We start from the raw sequence: 15,484 nt of genomic DNA, 5'->3' as shown, positions 1-15,484 counted from the left end.
AATAAACTCTAGTGGATATTTAAAGCAGGGAAGAAAGCACAATATGCAGTGTTCCATCACTTAGGTGATCCATTATCTGATATATAAGTACAATAAATACAAAAGAAAAGTAAAAGGAGTTCCATGTAACCTTTAACTAGCTATACAGCCTAAAATATTAGTTTGAAGAGTTGTCAAAGTTTCACTAGGGCTCCTAATGAACCACGAGATGTACATATATCGCATCAAATCTGATATAATAGCTTTCACAGCAACAAAGTCCACTTTTGTTAATCAGATAAACTTTAGAAGAAGTGATCTTTAACCACTGTAATATTTTTTCAGAATATTGATACGCCTAGGCTGGGATATGTTTCAGGCTGAGACAGTGGCCATGACCGATTCTGAGGCAGTAAGTGCTACAAATTCCTGTATTGTTGGTAGATGGACCTTCCGCCACGTGAAGATATAATTTTGCCTACAAAACAGATTTATATGTTCTAAGAAAATGTGACAAAAACAGAAATCATAAGTAAAAATATTTTCTAGGACCAAGCTGGTCAGACAAAAATGTGAGTGATGCTTCCATTTCTCAATAGGATTTTAAGGGTTATTTAAGGGTTATAAGGGAAAAAAGAGAAGACTTCACAAAAGAAAGAAAAACCCACATTGAAGGCTAATCATAATTTATATGTCCATCTCTCTTAATCAAGTCCTATTGCCTCATGTGTTTGCAAAGCCATGTGTTTTCTAAATAGGCTCTTAAATCTTCCCCACATCAAGAGGAGATTCATAACCTGAGTCCAGCACACACTTCCACTTGACAAAACATGAAATTCTAGTATTCACATTAACCCCAAAGAAAGTGCCTCTTTGAAGAAATCAAAGTTGCATCATATGGAGAGTTCTGAATCTTAAGAGTCGTTTGGTCTAGAATTGCCGTAAGTAAATAGAAGTTCATTTTACACTTCAGAAAAATATCAAAAAGCAATAGACAGAAACAAGCATATTTAACTTCAAAGTAAGAAGAAAAAACAAGCTTCATTTTGGAGAGTAGGCAAACAGTCTGAAACACAGTTTGCATTGCATTTTTTAAACCTTTTTCTAAGACAGAGATATTTCAACGGAACAAAACGAGCAAAGCAACAAGAAATATATTAAGAACAAAACTGGCTTGGTAGATACAATCAGTACAGTTCAGTGAATAGTTGCCATCTCATTACATTTTCAGAGACTATTATCTTCACTTCAGTATTCTTGCTTATTGTTTTAGCCTGAACAGTTGGAAGTATGCTATTCTTCTCTATCACAGATTTTGTCTGCACCTAATTGCTGCTGTTCAACAGATACACCCTTTCATATGCACTGTAGATTCAAAAGTTCTCTATAGACAGCTCTTACTTGTGAGGGAAATGCAGTGATTAGAATTTTCTGACACTTTGTCCTGATCTCCTTCAGTTTACTAGCTGTGGGTTTTCAAGCACAGGTATTGTCCAGTACCATGGCTATCAGTTGGATGCCGTGTGCTCCTTTTCAGTTTAAAAAGGCAAAATAGAAGATGGTGTAACACTTTTAGCAAGATACAGGGAAATAAATCTTCATGAGTGTTTGCACAGAACAGTTATCAAGCAAAAATCTATACAACTAGTAAAAAGAAAATTTGTTAAATATCTAGGATTTTGAAATACTTGACCGAAGTAAGAATTGCAGACTAAATTTAATCTCAGATTCACCCAAGGCAACACTAATTCTCCTTTGGTTGAAGGCAAACATTGACATCTGGCCAATTTGGTTCATAGTTTCTCCATTCCTCATATGGATGCTCGTTCTCACAGCTCATTCTTACCAAGGATAACTTCACCCACTACTGTTAGTCAGAACATTTAATAGTATGTCTGAAGTTTTTAGATATACACAGTTCACTGCTGCTATATGTAAACACACTGTATTGGGTAGAAAATGACTTGATCATGGAAATAACTCCAAAGACTAAAGACTTTGTACTTGTGCCAACTCTTTCATTTTGTCACCAATCTTTCCAGTCAGGTTGCTGTACAACCAGAGGAAGATGCTAAAGAGAATTCTGTTTCCTTTCAGCGTAGGAGACCAAATACCATTGAAATGTCAGCCACTAACACTTCAATGAGTGACAACTAGATCCTTAACGTCTTAAGCATATAAAACAAAGATATCATATGTCTAAATTTTCACCGTAGCATCCAAATGTGGCATATTGATATGTCGTTTGACCACTGAGATAACAGGAAATACAGCTTTAGGCATATAAAATATCATTGAAGCACATGCTAGGCAAAAATAACCTCTTAACTGTTATATAAAATATATATATTTTATATATATATAATATATTTTATATATATATAATATATATTTTATATATATAATAATTAGGAAAAGAATCTTAATTTAAAACTATCAGATTCATATCCAGACTTTTAACTAAATACTGAAAGGAAAGTGAATAGGAGAAGGCTGCATCTTGGTTCAGACCAGCCTGCAACAACAGCAGGACTAAAGGAAATATGGACAGCTGTCATTTTAAAGGAAAAAAACTGAGATTAAAATTTTTATTTTTTTTCCCAAATATTCTTGAAATCTACTATTACCGTAACATTTCTTCTAGGACATCTTTCTATATGAGAATGTTATACTCATAGTAAACTTAAGGTTCACTTGAAATTTTGATGAAACCAGCCCATCCAGCCCATTTGTTCAAGGTGTTTGCCCAGTTTTATAATTTCTTGGCAGCCTAACTGCTCCATTCCTAAAACAGCATTGTCCCAACAGAGAAGGGGGAAGAACAGCACAAGAGGGAAGTTATCTACATGCTTCCATTTTTAAAAAAAAAGAAAAAGAAAGAATCCAAATGCTGTTCCAGCCTTTCCTGAGGCCTTCAACATCATCCTCAGAGATCACTGTCACTTTCATGGGACAAGTTATTGTATCGTGAGCTTAAGTAAAGGTTAAACTCAAATGTTATCATTGGACCAAAAAGGCTGTGGAGAAGCAACCAGACACAGAAACTCTGCTGCACCTTTCACCTTAAGACAGCCTGTTAATGCTAATTGTGAGCTACAACAGTTGAGATATCGCAATTTTGTTTTTACAAGTATAGACTTTTCACCTCCTGCTTCTCATTTTGAATCAACTTCTCATTAAAGCATTGCAAAGAGGACTAACAGATGGTGTCTTGAGACCTGGTATTTTAGAACATGCACAATTGGATCAAGTTATCTTCAACACAGGAATATGAAACTCATCCAGAGCATTTCCAGCAACTAGTCTTCCCTTTTATCTTCAAAGTACATTTAAAATAAAATCAAAAAGAGGAGCTAAGGCTACAATCTCAACTGCAGCTGAAAAATCTTGTCTGTAGTGCTGAACTACATGACCACCTTAATATTCTTGCTCTTTAAGCTCAAGATAATCAACAAGGCCTATTCACCAATTCCTCCTGCTCTGCCAGCTGGAATAGTGGTATCACTCTAGGGGCAGAAATCTGCTACCCCAGCAACAACTGTGGTGACACAGCCCAAAAATCTGTAACTGACAAGGAAAAAAAAAAAGGGGGGGGGGGAAATAAGAAAGGTCTCCTTTAGATACAATACTTTATTCCATACTGAGCACTAAAAGCAAAGCAGTATGGAATTGAAAACAGTAACAGAAAGTTAAGTTTGTTTTCCATAGATTCATTAATCCTGAAATTATGAAGTTAATTACAACCTGCTGTTTTGATTGATCTGCTAAAGTTACATATTCAATTACATTCTTTTCTTTCTCAGTACACAGAAAGAACTGTACTCTGCACTTTGTTCATATATCCAATGTAATGTCTGCCATGATCTGAAGCCTTAGCTCCTTTGAGAAGGTACTATCTCTACTACATACATACACAGTGTCTAGTACATCATGCTTCTAGAACTCCCCAGGACACCAAGGAATATCTTAATAAAAGTGTCCATCTCTGCTAGCATCCTACAATGCCCAGCTCCTTATATGATACATGAATGGTGGTTGCTTTCAGTGTAGAAGCACACACATCATACTTGGCTGTATGTGCCTGCAGGAACTTGAGATTATTCATCCACTGCTACAGTAAGCGCATTAGTTAACATTGCTCTGCTCCCTGTGCATCTTCTACCAGAGAAAAATTTCACCTTAAAATTCAAGTAGAAACTCAACCAGCGAGCATACAAGCAGTAAGCAATACTGTTGTGTTTGACTTCTGTTTCTCCACTCCTCCTAAGCATACATCAAATTTAACGCTAGCTTTGTGCTTATCGTGCAAGGCAGACAAAGGACAAAGATTCCACAAAAGATACCTGTTAGTGATGATGGCAGCTCAAGAGTTAACAGAACTACCTGACTTTTCTTGATTCAGGAGTCTTGACAATACATATTCAAATTTGTGATTTATTTCATGAAGTGTATATAGTTCTAAGCAATTATTCCTATTAACTATATATTTTGTATTGATTCTACTGTTTTTAGTTGCCAAGAGACCGTGGCAATTGTGATAAGGAGGCAGCAAAATAACTTCAGATTTTTGGGGCACTAAATACCAAAAGCACCATTTTTATGGTTCTCCAGTCATTAGAATGATGGTATCACTAGGGCAGAGAACAAAACTCTTTGCCTGCTACCTGGGGATAAGTGCTGCCATTACGTTGGAGATTAATGGAGTAGGCAAAGAGGCCAAGCGCAACATGGTCTTGTGTTATATTTGACCCTGTGATCATTTAGCACTGGACTGGGAGCAAAGCACATCTGTCAACTTTTCTTTCCAAAACATATAGAAAAGCAGGCAAGCTAATCCTCTGTCTTCCACTTGAAGTACTTCTGAAAGTAGTTTAAAAACTCTTGAAGGGTGAACGAAGGAAAATACTTCTCAGCAAGAGACACCTTAGTTCCGTATAGAGGTGAAAATTCCTATTGTGATACTGACTGCATTATTAAAGAGCATTTTTTCACATAAGCCATTTTGCTACAAACTTCACAATACTACTCATCCTGTGGTTTGTATTGAAAATAGGCATATTTGTTTACTTCTAATGTAGTACATGAGATATGTAAAGTACAATACCTACCTTCTTTCCAGGTAAAAATCTGTTATTTAACATTACTCTAGTTTTAATTGCAATAAAAATCAGCACTTACAAGGGTAAGCATATTCTCAGTTCCCTTTTGCTGCAACAAGACCGATGAGTATTTAAGTAGATTCTCTACTCCTTTCTGGAATCTTTTTCAGTACGTGCAGAATTCAACCTACTTGCTAAGGTAATTGTAATCAATAACTACCGCTCTCTGAAAGTTGAAGACACAGGATCTCTGCTGTACACAAAGCTAATAGCACTACAGTACATGGGGAGCTATTACACTCAGTCAGGATGGGACAGGCCACCCAGTGCAAGAGGGAGTCTTTAGAGATACTGAGATGACATTTAAGTCACTAAAAACTTACTTGGCTGAGCAAGTGAGACACAGTCAGGAATTTTATGCTAGTCTGGCTGTGGCTTCAGCTCGCATGCTTGCTAGGAGATGTGCCTTTGTGCTTCATACTTAGTGGCTGCACTGAACAACAGTAAGTGCAGAGATTTCTTAAAGCATCAAGGAGACAAGCTGTAGATGACCTCTGCCACCACTCACATCACAAACCTCTCTATCTGTGGTTTAACCTGAACACAGGATCAGTTCACACAGTACTGAGTTTACTACTTGATTGGTAGGTAAGGTAAGGTAAGGTAATTGGGAAATTGATCTAAATAGAATACAAGAAGTTCTGAAATTGGAAAAAACTTAGTACTGCAAGAGAACAGGGGAACCTATTCAGCAACTTCAGATGCCCTTAGAAACTGAAGAAAGCTTTATAATAGAATACAAAGCTGGAATAAAAATTGTACCTACTACAAATGACAGCATGAAATTTAATTTCTGGCACTGTTAACCAGTTTAGGAATTGCCTATTATTTACTACAGCTTTCTACATCTTCTGTGCTGAACACTGGAATGCAGTTCAGAAAACACCTCCCTAGGGGAGGGAAAATTAAGCACCTTGCCTAGCATACTGTCTACTACCGGATTACTGGTCAGTGATGGGAGAGTTTTCTCTGCACAGAAGTCTGTATTTGGAATTCAGCCTGCCAAAGCAGCTAGTAATTTCTTTGGGCAAAGAGTGCTCTGAGCACTAGAGAAATTCTTTCTGTTCAATCATTGTTCCGTGGCTACGGAAATAACCAACTGGCTGAGAACAGCAAGTTCTCCAAATTACTAAGAACAAGCTTCAGAATGCTGTAAATTTACAGTGAAACATTTTTTAATACAATGAATTTTGAAAGCCCAAATTTATTACATTCTAAGCTTCTTAGATCATTGTTATTTTTGTTCTTAACACCAATTATTAGAATTAGTAACAAGAAATGGAGCAAGAAAAAACTTGTATATGTGGTACTGTATTCCAAAGTTTTTGATGTCAGTACAGGCTTAAATGAAGTAACAAACAAACCCCTTCAGAAGAGAGAAGAAATCTCTTGAAAAACAGAAAACAGAATAAACCAAACAAAAATTAAGACTATATAAGGGTATACAAATGTAAAACAAAGAATGATGCTAATACTAATGTTCTGGCTTGAATCATCTTTCAATTTGGCTACTCAAAACCACAGTACCCTGAAACAACAATTCAGAAATTTCAGGCTATGTAACTTGCCAAATGTCACTAAAAAAGCCCCTTTCAGGTATGAGAATGAATGTAGCAGGCAGACAGAACTCAAATATCTTTATGTCTTTATTTGGGAAGAGATACACTTGATGTAAATGCCTTTATTTTCTCTCTCTCTTTGTACCTGATATCCAAGTTCAAAAAGTTTCATATTCTGATAGGATAACAGAATTACATCAGATGAAATAACTATTAGATCAATATACCTGCAATGTAACACCTACTCAAAGAATGGACTCCTAGTTCTTGCAGAAAACGCATGTAATATCGGCTTGTAATTCTTAATAGAATTTTTAACAAAACAACAACAAAACCCCCCACAGACATAAACCTCAATTCTTCCAGTAGCAGTCTTGTGCATTGATTGGAAATTCCTGTGGAGAAGCAGCTGGATGTAGCTAGCAAAACATCTATCCAATGATGGTAATCAAGTGATTCCTCTAGTTCAGCCTCTGCATTACAATCATGTGGTTATCCTTGTTTCTGAGCCTGATTTTTTTTAGGAAGGTATGCTATTATGTCTCAAAGCTTAATTAAGCAGGATGCAAAACATGGAGGATGGGAAACTCACAGGATGTAAACATCAGTGATACAATAATTTAAACTAACTGAGGGCCTAGTCCTGAAAGCATGAATCATTTCAACTAAGTTTACACAACATTTCCTCCTGAGAACATCAAAAATAAATCGTAAGCCCAAGTCCCTTCACCCTCAAAGTCAATTAAGGGAGTTTTGTAAACACATCCTGCATGATATAAAGAAGGTGGGGTAGGGAGAAGTACCTCAGTCACCACTCCATTTCTAATATAGAAGTTCAAGCCTTAATTTTGGTTTGGGGCTTGAGATCTTCTCTGGAATGAGACGAGGGGAGGGGAAGGGGCTGGGGTTTTGTTTGTTTTTGTTTTGTTTTTTGATATTTACAGATAATGCTTTCAAGAAACTTCTGGGAAAGGGTAGGATTTGATACAGTATGTCAGGCCATCCTATTCACTGGAACAGGCTTCTTGGTTTAGAACTAATGAATTAAACATGAGATGTTGGCATCTTGTGTGGCAGAAATAAGCTTATAACACTAAACTTCATGTTCTTTTGCACTCATTTTAAAAAAGTGATGCTTTTGAAAAATAAAGACATTCTTGCCTCTAAGAAAGTTTAATTTCTAAATTTCACTACTTCTAAACCGATTTACCCAAACAATTACATAGATTTGTATTTGGCTCAAATCTCAGCCTGAGGCCTCTGGACAAAGTAATGCCTCATGTAAAATCAGACCTCAGAGGAGCTGGAAGCTTTGCATTTACCATGCTCAAGAAAACTAACAATATATTTTGCCAAAGTTTCCTATTTTCTTCCTCAGACCAAAAATATTTTACATTGATAGCTTTATGTAAAACAGTAAATGGTTTACTATATTCACTCCATCAGTAAGAACATTATGGGAGAACAGTTTAAAAAAAAAAAAACACTACTGTTCTTTGTAAAGTGGAGTTGGCTTTTTAGCCAGTATTTTGGAGATTACTACATTGGTATGCCAACTGAACAGGAAGTTACCCAACTAATACATGCATAAAGCCACAGGAAATTAAATGAGGAAAAGCCAAGCGTGCTGTACAAAATAAAATGCTGTGCTGTGTGTAAAGGGTGGTTACTCAACACAAACATGGTACATAACATAGGTTGTAGAAAACACATAAAACTGGGTAGATCCAGGGACAGTACATAGCAATATATCAAATATAAACAAACAACTACCTTCAGATACCTGTCTGCATGTATGTCAAAACCCAGCAAATTCTTCTTCGGGAGAGACTAGTGCATTTAGCTTTTATCTGTTGTTTTCTAATGTCACCTTTGCAGTGGAACTTGTTAGCTCCAGCTGCAGAGTGTTCCTTTCCAGATCTGAGCATGGAGTTTTTGCACTTTTCACTTCTCATTATCATCAACACCATATGCATTTCTCCTTGCAAGCTGGAGCAGTCTCAGTGTTACTCTGACTAACATTAACTTATTACAAGCCCCAATAACTTTTATGTAGGTATTACAGCAACATGGTAGCACTAGCCTCACTCTGCTTCTCTTGCCTGCCACAACTGGAAAAAATAACAGCCCAAACTGCACTGCCTATTGGGGTCTCCCAATATAACAATTATCATTCAGTGTTTACATTGTGGTACTACCTTCTGCCACCATAATCTTGTAATGGAATTGCACTGGAAAACCAATGCATCTATGCCTTTCTTAATCTACGGCATATCATTCAGTGGTCTTTGCACCTAAAACATCATCTACAGAGAATAGAAAAAACACAACTCTGCATTTCATTCATTAATACAAAATGGGAGAGAGACTTACTCTACGTTATAGAGAGATGCATTGTGAAAGAATATTGGATTGAGGCTGTCTAGAGTTACTTACTGTAACTTGCTTAGCATCAACAGTTAAATTCGTTGAAGCCTTAGGCCACAAGCTGTGAATTTTTCACCTAGTTAAGTAAAAGGAGGCCCTAAATCTGGTCCAAACTGGAAAGATAAGGAAGCCTAATCATCCAACAAGGGAAGCTGCAGAAATGAGAGAGGAGTTTCTAGAGGCAATGAAGGGACCCAATGAAACACAAGACGTCAGACCTGAATTCTACAATTGGTCTGAACCATTGCATGGGGGGCAGGGCAATCTACTCTAATTTTGATTTGAACATCTGTTTCAGCAGGAGCCCAGGGTCAGACCATGTTATGGAGGCCTGCAAACCTAGTTTTCCATAACATGCATGCTGCCAATGGCTGACTTACTACACTGATTACTCAAAAGCAATCAGCGTCAACAGGTACTGTTAAATAGTCAGATTCAGTAATCAAGATTAAGAATGAGAAAACACACAGTTCCATCCTTCTTTACAGCAATTTTATTTTCTAGACTAAAACTTATGCAAGAGATCTTCCTTTCATCCTATATTAAGAAATTAACTGTATGAGAGGACTTATGCAATCAATGAGTTAGAACAAGAATTCAAGGATATAAATTACCCCCCTTTTGCCCTTTTGAAAAAAAAAAGGATGATCAAACACTGTGTCAAATGATACAAAACATCTCTCTTGAATTAAACAGAAATTGCAAATACATATTCAGGGCCAGGATAGTTTTTCTACTGATGGAGTATTTCCATAAAAACAAAGTGTACATACATATATACTGCAAAGGATCAAAACAAGCATCAAACAAGTTCAAAGTTCGCAAGTCAACATTTCACTTCAACCCCCAAAGTTATCAGGCAGCTAGAGTATCTGATGACTGGCGTACCGAGTATCTCTTAGATAAAGATTGTTGTAACAGAGATGGCTAAAATGTGTTATAGAATCTCATACAACAGTAGTGATTTTTATTTTAATATAAAAAACAGAACTACAAGTTTCCCTTTAAATTTAAGAACAAAATTCAAATGTTATCAATGTTGTTTTTACCACCAGCCATGATAGCATATGCAGTCTCTACCCTCTAGGCCATTCTTGCTTTCTTATCTTCTCATTGTAGTTGACAACAAGCACAGTATATAATTGGACTCTGATTTTGTGTAAACTCATTAAGATATAGCCAGTGGCTGAGTCAGCCACATTGCTTTTAACTCCTTGTGCTGTTTTAAACTATGAAAAGCTTTTCCTAAACTATGAATGGGGAAAAAAAAAATAGGTCATAGTGGGAGAAAATAAGGAAACCTCTTAAAATATTGAAAAGAAATGCCAGGAAGCAAGTAGAATTTAAAGACAACTAAGAAAATAATCCAAGTATCATATAGTTCCTCTGTATTATAACTGCTCAGAGCAGGTCTGTCAGAAATATGACTGATTTTGTGTCTTTCCTACAAATACTGATTAAGATATTTCAACCTCCCTTCCCCCTGCCAAGGAAAAAAAAAAAAAAAAAAAAAAAAAAAAAAAAAAAAAAACACACCCCACACACACACTAGATCTCTTGCATTTTTAAGTTTAAAAAAGCGAGCTAGATGTTCAGAAAGTTTCAGGCAGAAGAACAAGTCTACTTAGAGCCCTAAAAAATGACAAAACAGCCCAGATAACAGTTTAAGGATTTTGAAAAATGAAAAACTCAGAGATAGGAATGAAAAACAAAGTTTGAAAAACCCTGATCCTAACTCAGCTTACTATTTATGTACAGTATGTGTTTTTCCTAGCAACACTACAAAAAGATGAAAGTTAAGTAGGAATCTGCATGTGCCTGTTGGTCTAATGCATGCTTAGAAAAGGAAAAATCTGTAAGCAAGGAAAAGTATCAAAAAACTTCTACTTACCTAGGAACTTAGCAATTACACAGTAAACATTGGTTTTCATGAGGCAAGCACCAGGTTTAATACCATGTGTCCGAGTTCAGACTGGTTAGATTCTGCATAGACCAGAAGCCTTACTCATCACATCAGAGATTAAATCAAGTAGCAATTAAGAAATGCAGTAGATGATTACATGCAGTTTACTTCATCTCAGAAGGCCACTAAAAGTTCCAGGATTAAAAAGCAAGACTAGACTACTAGAAACTACAGGAAACCAGGTCAATTTGCTTTGGAACTTCTCTTTCTCCCACATATTGGTTTTCTCCAGATCATCCATAGAGCATCTAAGTTTGATTTAAGAAGTTTTGTTTTCTATAAAATGTTCTCATAGAACACTGGAAGCCTTTGATACAATCTGGTAAATTTATTTCTGATAAATAAAGTTATAGGTTCTAACCTTAGACTATACAAGGTCCTGTTACACCTTAAATTTGCTCTAATAAGCTTCTGCAATTTGAGGGTCAGTTGAAAACATGATTTTGCACTGGTCCACTAAATATATTTAAAAAGACAGACTATAAAGACTATATGCTTGTCGGACTGCTATGCCTCAATTCCAAAACAATGTAAAGATTCTGACATTCTCAAAACATCAAAGCAATTTGCAGAAGAACAGCTATCAGCATTTGGCCCCTGAAAGGCATTGCTAATGTGCTTTGTCTCCTTCCATTTTTGGAAGCAAAGCAGCACATAGCAAATGCAATAGTGAAAGAATGAAAACTCTTCTGTTGACATTTGATTATAAAGTGAATTTTGACAAACTTTACTGATTAGTAAATATCTGTGCTGTTTGTCCATCCCTGATTGTTGCTATTTGGTAGCTATCTGAACTAAATCATATATGTATTCTCAAAATAGCTAACACAAACTTCCTTTTAGATCAATGCTTCAAGAATTAGTTGATTCATCATTGTTTTACCCTTCTGCAATGGTTTCTTGTCAATTATGTCTTAAAAAAAAAAAAAAAACTCTTCCTATTTTGAGATATGGTTCAGCAGTATTGTGTAATATCTTTTAACAAGTTAGAATTCTTCCATGCATTTTTAGAGTGGGGAAGAACAAAAAGAGGCTGTGTGGGAAGATGTGGAAAGCATGGGAGTTCAGAGAATGTTCATTATGTACTCAGCAGGGAACAGATATTCAGGAAGGCAGAGAGAAGCCAGAGTGAGCAGCAAGTCAGCAGTAAGAGTAAGCTCAGTAGCTTCAGTGGCTTTAAGTTGTGTGTCCTCCCTCTCCTTAACAAAGAGAATTTTCAGATTCTAAGTCAAAGGGTACAAGTGACCTTAAAAGTCCTTACACCATTTAAACTGTACACTAGTCAAACATTGTAAGTACTAAATTACCCTGATTATCTTAATTTTCAAAAGTAGCGTATACATCTCCATGTAGTCTGATAGTCCTGAACTCCTTTCAGCTAGATTTACTGCACCTCCAGGAAATCCAAAAGTTTGGAGAAAGTTTGAATACTAGTTTTAGTCTAAGCTGCCTTCATAATAGCCTAGTATAGTTAGAATGTACAAGGAATTCTCCTTAGCTATTTAGCTGGACCAAATGAAAATTCAAGCATTAACATTTGCTTTCACCACTAGTTCAGCTTACATGTGATCCTTGAAGTTCAATGCAAAATGCTTAACTCCCTAGAGCATCCTTTAACATCTCATTCCATAATCAAGGTAGTTTCTTATTAACCAAATTGAATTAGTGCCAGAAAAAAGAGGTAGCGAACATTACAGTGTAAACCAGCTCCTAATAATCAGTTTGATGCTGTAGAACTTCTACTTGCAATCAAGCTGGCCTTCTCTCTACAAGTTTTTGGTTGTATTACAGAATGAAAATACTTCTGTTTAAAGCCAGTTTGACATCTCATGCCCTGGTTCATTGATTTCTGCAAAAAAAGAACTTTCAATACCTCAAATAATCTACATCTGTAAGGTTACAATGTTCAAAAGGTATTGTGGCTTGGGATCTAGTGAAAGAGAACTGAAGAATGTTGCCTAAATGTAAGCAAAGGGAACGTATACCCAGATTGACAAAGAGCGCAAGAGATGCTTTTAACTATGCAAGCAATTTCAACAGTTAAAAAAAACAAAAAAACCAAAAAAACCAGCATATTCCACAATGCCTATTCTATGCTTGCAAGTGATTCAGGACTTTGGAAATGTGAGAAGTGAGGTATTTAAATGAAAAACACCAGCATCCAAAACCAGACTAGTAAATATTCTTTGATGAATTCTGAAAAGAGCACAAACCATCAGAAATGCTCCTTGTTGGAGAAAAGGCAAAAATTATGATTTAATACCTCAGTTCATGTGTTTATCACCTCCTTTTAGACTGGGCTCCTATTAAGGACAAAAGAAACATTGAGACTTCTATTAGAGAGAAGTTATAAAAGTCTGCTGTAGTCCAGAAAGTGATTTAGCAAAAATGTCTGAAATCTAACTGAACCCTGTTAGACAAATGCTGCATTTGTCCACCCTACCTAAATGGGTCACATTCATCTGCTCTGCTTAAATGATTCTTACTGTGTCAGTGTAGCACCAGTGCCAGTTACTGATCATATACATTCACTACATTCTGGAAACTCGTATGCTGTTTTTGCATTGAGGCTTTTATTAATCCTTGTATTTAGTATTAGATTTCATGGATTCCAGAGATATTAATGTCATAAATATAAATAGCAAAAATATAATTAAAAAAATCACTCAGACTCTTTAGACCACCTAAAAGGTCAGTTCCAGGTTGATTTGATTTCCAAAGGAGTGTTTATTTTTCTCCTATCCTTGTTTTTCTCATCATTCCAACAGTGAATTTCCTCAGATGTCAGAGCTTTATTATTTCCAAATGGAGTTTAGTGTACAGAGCACAAGACATAACATTACATCTAAATACACAAAACACCACCTCAGGATCTTTTGCTTCAAGTAGTTAGTAGTATCGATACATACAAAAGTTTAAGTTACTCTGAATACAAACCATTTTAACCAAGAAAGGTAATGGCAATACTGGTGTGATGTTTCTTAAATCAAGAAAGGAATCAGAAGCTTCTTCATCAAAAGGCTGTTCTCACTATTAAAAAAAATCATTTTTCTCTGCATTACCTAAATTTGCAAACAGTTTACAGAGTGGTAAATCTGGAGAAGACTCATCTACCATAGTATTGGGTATTTTCTCCCAAAAGTTTGCATAGAAGCATAGCACTGTTACAGGTACATAGGTACATTGCTATAGCAATATCACGGTGCACTTACAGATTTTTAATATATCCCAGGATCAGCATTTGGGTAGGAATGCTACCGCGCTTAATGCTTTTGCTGGTAACATTTTAACGCCAAGCACCATCCTGTTCCAACAGCACTGTTAGCACAGGGCATAACCATACCACACATACCCTTTTAAAATAAAAATGAATTATGGTATGTTAGAAAAGTAAAACATATAGAAAAATTAGCATCTTTGTTGATGGAGTTCTTTAGAATTTAATTTGTATATTAACCAAGAAGCAAGTTCATGAGCTTAGATGTTTAGCTAGCTTAATCAATATTGCTTTAATTCTCCTGAAATAAGACAGCAGTCAGGTATGTGCTCTTAAGCAAACATTTCTTTGCCAATAGACTGTTCAGATATATTTTGTGGGGAACAATCAGACATCTGAGCACTGGATCTGTTAGTAAGATAATACAAAAAGCATGCACTCCCACTGACTGTACAGCCTTATGCATTCACTGACAAAAGACCAAGAATACTGCATGAGCAATACAGTTCAGCAGTGTATGATTCATTGGTTATGCTATTTCTGTTTTCTGGTTCTAAATGCATATAGAATTGTATAGGTATTATTTTGGGAATATTCTAGCCTTCCATTTGAAAATGGAAGTGAGTTTTTGAAAGTCAGTAAATACTTCCAGAAAGCTAACAGTTGGCTAAGTCACAATTTGAATCCAAATGCAGACAAGACTTTAGAGCCTTTCGAGTTCCACAAGATGCAAACTGCCACACTTGTCAGATGTGCATCGTGATAATTACTATGAACTAAGACAGACCTCAGACATTAAAGAAGATGAAAGACATCTGCCAAACTTCAAGCACCAAAACTTATCTGATGTCATATATAGCAGAAGAAATTCTATTTCTACAGGAAACCCATTAATTTCCTCAATTAGTGATTATTAGTGATCTGGATGTATCAAGTGGCCTATGACTGCTCAGTTACGAAGTGTTTTACACTGGCGCAAAAAGACTCACTGATACAAAAGGAATGAACCAAATGAAACAGTTTTCTCATGATCACTACTTTTTCTTTATACTCCACTGCATTTACACTGCACATTGTGGATTTCATAGCTACTTCCCCCACAGTTCAATATTCTTGATTGCCTATAGAGATGCAGTTCCAGAAGAACCGAGATGACAGCTCCTAGACAAGGAGTAGTATA

This window comes from Rhea pennata, chromosome 11 (genome assembly GCF_028389875.1).
Source record: "Rhea pennata isolate bPtePen1 chromosome 11, bPtePen1.pri, whole genome shotgun sequence".
Taxonomy (NCBI): Eukaryota; Metazoa; Chordata; class Aves; order Rheiformes; family Rheidae; genus Rhea; species Rhea pennata.
Note: the sequence above shows the minus strand (reverse complement) of the source record.